Source organism: Nannospalax galili, unplaced genomic scaffold (assembly GCF_000622305.1).
Source record: "Nannospalax galili isolate Female #2095 unplaced genomic scaffold, S.galili_v1.0 scaffold410, whole genome shotgun sequence".
NCBI lineage: Eukaryota > Metazoa > Chordata > Mammalia > Rodentia > Spalacidae > Nannospalax > Nannospalax galili.
This window is the reverse complement of record NW_008329143.1, coordinates 135,358-142,322: the sequence shown is the minus strand read 5'-3', so window position 1 is coordinate 142,322 and position 6,965 is coordinate 135,358.

Here is a 6,965-nt window from a genome sequence, read left to right as displayed (position 1 = left end):
TTCCCTTACAATGTCCTGGATCTTTTGGGTATCTGTTGTGATGTTTCCCCTTTCATCTCTGATTTTGTTGATTTGGATTTGCTCTCTTTCTTTTGCTTAACTGGGCTGAGGGTCTGTCTATCTTGTTTAGCTTTTCCAAAGAACCAGCTTGTAGATTTATTGATTCTTTGTATTGTTTTTTTTTTGTTTGTTTTGTTTTGTTTTGTTTCTATTTCATTTATTTCTGCTCTGATTTTTGTTATTTCATCTCTTCTGCTGGGTTTTGGTTTCATTTGTTCTTGCCTTTCCAGCATCTTGAGTTGCAGCGTTAGGTCATTTATTTGGGCTCTTTCTAATTTTTTAATGTAGGCACTTATAGCTATAAATTTCCCTCTTAGGTCTGCTTTTAAATTGTCCCAGAGGTTTTGTTGTGTTGTACTGTCCTTTTCATCAAATTCCAGGAATTCTATTATTTTTTAATTTCTCCTTTGACCCACTCATTGTTTAGGAGTGTATTGTTTAATCACCATGAGTTTGTGTAGTGACTAGGGCTTCTTCCAGTGTTGATTTTGAGTTTTATTGCACTGCGGTCTGATTGAACTATTTCAATATTTTTGTATTTGTTGAGGTTTGTTTTGTGCTCCAGTACGTGGTCAATTTTGAAAAAGTTCCATGGAGTGCTGAGTAGAAAGTGTATTCTTTGGTGCTTGGGTGGAATATTCGAAAGATGTCTGTTAAGTCCATTTGATGTATGGTATCATTTATTCAGATGTCTCTCTGTTTATTCTTTGTCCAATTGACCTGTCTAATGGAGACTGTTGTATATTGAAGTCCCCTACTATTGGACTTCATCTGTGAAGTTGGAGTTCATCTGTGTCTTAAAGTCCTGTAGTGTTGTTTTTATGAATTTGGGTGCACCAGAATTTGGTGCATATATGTTCAGGATTGTAATATCTTCTTGTTTAATTGTTCCTTTGATCAGAATGAAGTGACCCTCCTTATTGCTTCTGATTAGTTTTACTTTGAAGTCTATTTTGTCAGATATTAGAATTGCAACCCCTGCTTGTTTCTTATTGTCATTTGTTTAGAATGTTCTTTTTGATCCTTTTACCTTAAGGTAGTGTCTGTCCTTGAAGGTGAGATGGGTTTCTTGCAGACAGCAAAAAGATGGATTTTTGTTTCTTAATCCATTCACTTAGCCTGTGTCTTTTGACTGGGGAGTTCAGTCCTTTGATATTTAAAGTCCTTATTGAAAGATGTGTCTTGATTGCCATCATTTTGATTGCTTTTGACGTTCTTTGTCTAGTTTTGTGTTTCCTCAGTTATACCTTTAGTTATTTTCTTTCATTGCCCCTGGGGTATAGTTGTTTCTTTCTCTGTTCTTTGTATTGCTTCAGGTATTCTTTGAAGGGCTGGTTTTGTCGACATGCATTCTTTCAGGCTATTCGTGTCATGGAAGATTTTTCTTTCCCCCTCAATTGTAATAGACATTTTTTCTGGGTAGAGTATTCTGGGCTGGCATCTATTGTCATGTAGAACTGGAAATGCCTTGGTTTGGCCTCTTCTGGCTTTCATAGTTTGCATTGATAAGTCAGCTGTAAGTCAGCTTTCCTTTGTATGTGACTTGTTTTTCTTTTGCTGCTTTCAGTATTCTCTCTTTGTTCTGTACATTTAGTGTCTTTACTATGATATGCTGTGGGAAATTCCTTTTCTGGTCCTATCTATTTGGTGTTCTATGTGCCTCTTGTATTTGTATGGGGATGTCTTTCTTTAATTTTGGGAAATTCTCTTCTACAATACTGTTTAAGATCTGGTCAACACCATTAACCTCAAATTCTTCTCCTTCCTCTATGCCTATGATACGTAGATTTGGTTTTTACATGGTATCCCACATCTCTTGCATATTCCATTCCTGTGTTTTTTAAAAAAAATTTCATAATCGTTGCTTGAATGGTCCAATTCTTCAGCTTTATCCCCCAGTGTTCATATTCTGTTTTCCATTTCATTCTCATTCTATCAGTGAGGCTTTCTCCTGTTTTTTCCAGTTGACTTACTGAATTTTTCACTTCCTTCTTCACATCAGCCTGGGTTTTCTTCAATGTTTCTGTTTTATGAATTCATTCAGAAGTTTGTCCCTATCTTCTTTTAGTTCTTCGATTTGTTTGTTCATGTGTTCTTTAAATTTGCTCAATTCCTTGATCATGTTTATGATTGTTTTTAAAAATTCTGTATCCTGGGTTATCTCTAGGGGGGTTCTCCTTGTAGAACTCTTCTACAGGACTGGTGGAGTTTGGTGGGGACATAGTGTTTTGGTTTTCCATTTTATTATTCTTTAGTTGTGATTTTGGCATGTGTATTTCTTTTGTTATTTGTGATTCTGATATGAAAATTAAATTGAAGTTGCTTCTGTTTGTATTACTGGTGTGACCTGGTCCTTTTCTTATTGATTATGTAATGCTGGTTGGACCAGGTTTCAGGTTCTCTAAGGTTTTATTTTGGACGGAACTGACCCAAGTCAGGTTCTATCAGGTACTTAGGCTTTCTTCTAAGGTTTGGACCCCTACTAGCAGGAACTGAGGGCAAAATTTGGAAAGTTCCCTAAGGGGGGAGGAGCGGTGATTGGAACTCTCAGGCAGTCCACTTAGTTCTCAGCCCCTATGCCAGAGGGAGGCTGGAATAGGCACTCTGGTGGTTTGCTGAGATCTCAGCTTTATCCTGCTGAACTGCAGAGATCTGCCCAGGTGCCTTGGGAGGAGCCTCACATAGTTCCGGTTAAGGGGTTGGGTTAAGGATTTGGGGAAGCTCACCACCATGTGGGGACAGGATCCAGGCATTCTCAGTCAGTCCCCTGAGTTCTCAGCCCCTATGCCAGAGGGAGGCAGGTGCAGCCAGCGCTCTTAACCACTGAGTCATCTCTCCAGCCTCAAATGGCACTTGTTTTCTTGGCAAATAAAATGATTTTGTATGTTAGCATTGATACAGTCTTAGATCTGAGGAAATATAGCATGGCATACATGATTTTACAAATTAAGAAACTTAGAACATCTTTCTTCTCTTGGAGAAGTGGAGAGAACCTTCTTGACAAAGAATGAAACATGTAGGTTTTGGAGATGTTTAGAAACTTTATGTTTTGATTTTAAAAATGAAGTAAATTACCTTAGCTTTCAGCTGTGATATGAAATATACCTGGATTCCTACATGTGGATTACATTTTAATTTTTTTCTCTGCTTTTCATTTTAATCATCATTGTCAAGGGAAGCCAATCACTCTGAATTTATTCTCTCCATTATTTTCATCGTAACTGGCTGCCTGTACTTGACAGCCTTGAGACGATCATTCAACATTGTGTGCATTAGAGAAATGGTGTTTGCATGAGCATTTGGTGGTGTAGTTCATACTATATTAGCAAACGTGTCTAGAGAATAGCAATTTAGGGCCATGTATACACATACATACATCTGTATATGGTATCAGAAACCTTTAGTAAAAAAAATCATTTGGCCAGTTCATATTTAAAGTTTTGTTATTTTAAAAAATTATTTAAAAAACATTTTCTTGCTTTCATTTTATGTGTGAGTGTATTACCTGCATTTATGTAGGAACACTTGTGACTTGCAAAGCCCACATAGATCAGAAGAGGACATTGGATCCCTTGGAACTGGAGTTAAAGATGGTTTTGTTAGTCACCCTGTGGTTACTGGGTCTTGACCCTGGGTCCTCTGCAAGAGCAGCTAGTGCTCTTAACCACTGAGCCATCTGTCTGGCCCCATATGTTATTTTTTTAATGTATATTTTAAATTGAACTTTTTTGTATTTAAAATAGATCGTAATCTAATTTAGACCCCTTCCCCTATCCATACCTCTCATAGCTTCCCTCACACCAGATTTCAGGTATTCTGTCGTATATGTTAAGCCCCATCCAGTCAAGCATTTCTATCCAGGTGTCGCCCTGTGCAAATTCATCCACTGGAGTCTAGTCAGCCTATTTAGAGTCACTCTCTTAAAGAAGATCTACTCTCCCTCACTCCTCAGTAATCAGTTGCCAAGAGTTCCTCAGCTAAGGTTGGGGCCTGCTGCTCACTTCCCCAGGTCTTTGCTGGATTTTTGTCTGATTGAGTCTGCATGGGTCTTGTGTATGCTATCACCATTGTTGCAAGTTCATACGAGCAAGTTCCCAGAGGCTTGAAAGCCTCTGTTTCCTTATGTTCATGCACCAACCCTGGATATGACAATCTTTCCACCCCCTCTTCTTCAATGGTCCCTGAACCATGAATGGGCTAGGTTTAATACAGGAGTCCTATCTAGGAACACACACTCTGTAGCCTCTAAAGCTTATTCTCTAAAATTTGATGAGTTGTGGCCCTCTGTGTGTACTGCACTCTGTTGCATAAGGAAGCTTAGCTGGTGAGAGTTGAGGGATGTATTAATATTCTCTCTAACCCTTGTTCCACTATGTTCCAAGAGCCTTAGGTCTAGAGGTTCCATAGTAGATGTGTTACTTAGGGCTGGGCATCTCTCAGACATATAGTCTCTGTGTGTGACCAGTTGTGGAATTCTTTAATAGCCTCCATCTGTTGCAAAAAGATTTTTTTTTTGATGAGTGGTGTACAATATACTTGTCTGTAAATATAAGGATCATACTTAGCATACAGTAAGAAATTTCATCTGTCTAGAGATATGACAGATACAGGGTTTTCTGAGTCTGTGTTACTTCACTTAGTATGGCAGTTTCTAGATCCATCCATTTTCCTGCAAATTTCATCATTCCTTACCACTGAGTAGAACTCCATTGTGTAAACGTGCCACATTTTCATTATCTTTTCATCAATTGAGGGATATTTAGATTGTTTCCACTTCTTAGCTGTTGTGAAGAGAGCAGCAACAAACATGGTTGTACAGGTATTTCTACAGTAGGATGAGTCCTTTGGATATGTGTCAAGGAGTGGTATAACTGGATCACATGGTAGATTCATTTTTAATTTAAGAGTTCTCCATATTGCTTTCTGTAGTGGTTGCATGAGTTTGCAAATCCCACCAGCAGTGAATGAGTGAGCGTTCCCCTTTCTCCACATCCTTGCCAGCATTTGGTGTCTTTTGTTCTCTGATTTTAGCCGGTCTGACTGGGGATTTGCATTTCTCTAATTACTGTTTGTTGAACACTTTTTAAGATGCTTCTTAACCATTTTTATTTCTTTGAGAACTCTCTGTTCAGATCCTTAGGCCACCTTTTTTTTTTTTTTTTTTTTTTAATTTGGGTTTTTTTTTTTCCTTGTTTCTTTGTTTTTTGAGTTCTTTGTATATGCTGGATATTAATCCTCTGTCAGATGTGTAGCAAGTGAAGATTTTCTCCCACTCAATGGGTGTCCTCTTCTCTTCATTGGTTGTTTCTTTTTCTGTACAGAAGCTTTTTAGTTTAGTGAGGTTGATTGTTGATCTTAATGCCTGAGCAACTGATATTCAATTTAGAAAGTCCTTTCCTACACCTATATCTTAGAGGGTATTACCTATGTCTTCTTCTAGCAGTTTCAGAGTTTCAGTTTCATACTGAGGTCTTTGATCCATTTGGAGTTGACTTTTGTGCAGGGTAAAAGATAAGCATTCAATTTTGTTTTAATACAGGTGGAGATCCAGTTTTGCCAGCACCATTTGTTGAAGATGCTGTCTTTTCTCCATTGTGTATTCTTGTGTGTTCGTCAAATATTAGGTGTTTGAAAATTGTATGCACTTGTATTTGGGTCTTCTGTTATGTTCTATTGATCTGGGTGTCTGTTTTTGTGCCAGTACCATGCTTTTTTTATGACTATAGCTCTGTAATACAGTTTGAGATCTGCTTTGGTGAGTCCCCTAGCATTGTTCTTTTTGCTCAAGATTACTTTGGCTATCTGGGGTCTTTTGTGATTCCATGTGAATTTTAGAATGAATTTTTTTTTTTTTTAGCTCTGTGAAGAATGACATAGGGATTTTGATCGTCATTGCATTGAATCTATAGATTGCTTTTGGTAGGATGGTCATTTCCACAATATTCTACCAATCCGTGAACATGGGTGGCCTGGTGTCTTCTTAATCTCTTTCTTCAAAGATCTAAAATCTTCATTGAAAAGATTTTTAATGTCTTTGATCAGGTTTATTCCTAGATATTGTATTTTATTTTAAGGCTATTGTGAATGAAAAGTTTTCCATGAATGCTTTTTCTAATTGCTTGTTATTGGTATGTAGAAAGGCTGCTGATTTTTGTAAGTCGATTTTGTAATTTGACACTTTGCTGAAAGTATTGATCAGTTCTAGCATTTTTCTGGTGGAATTTTTGGCCTTTTCCTTTCCAGTTCATACTCCTTTAATTTCCTTCTCTTATTTCCCTAGCAAGAGTTTCAAGCACTATATTGAATAGGAGTGGAGTTAGTGGACAGCCTTGTCTGGTTTCTGATTATAGTGGGAATGCTTCCAGTTTTTCTCCATTTAGAATGATGCTGGCTGTGGGGTTTATTGTATATAGCCTTAATTATGTTGAGGTATGTTCCCTCTAGTCCCATTCCCTCTAGAACTTTTAAGATGAATGCGTGTTGAATTTTGTCAAAGGCCTTTTCTGCATCTATTGAGATAACCATGTGATTTTTGTTTTTAAGTCCATTTATATGATTTATTACATTTTTCTCCATTTAGAATGATGCTGGCTGTGGGGTTTATTGTATATAGCCTTAATTATGTTGAGGTATGTTCCCTCTAGTCCCATTCCCTCTAGAACTTTTAAGATGAATGCGTGTTGAATTTTGTCAAAGGCCTTTTCTGCATCTATTGAGATAACCATGTGATTTTTGTTTTTAAGTCCATTTATATGATTTATTACATTTATATTGAACCATCCCTGCATCTCTGGAATAAAGCCGACTTGATCATGGTGGATGATCTTTTTGATGTTTGTATGTGGTTTGCAAGTATTTTGTTGAGAATTTTTGCATCAATATTCATTAAGGATTATGGGTTTGTA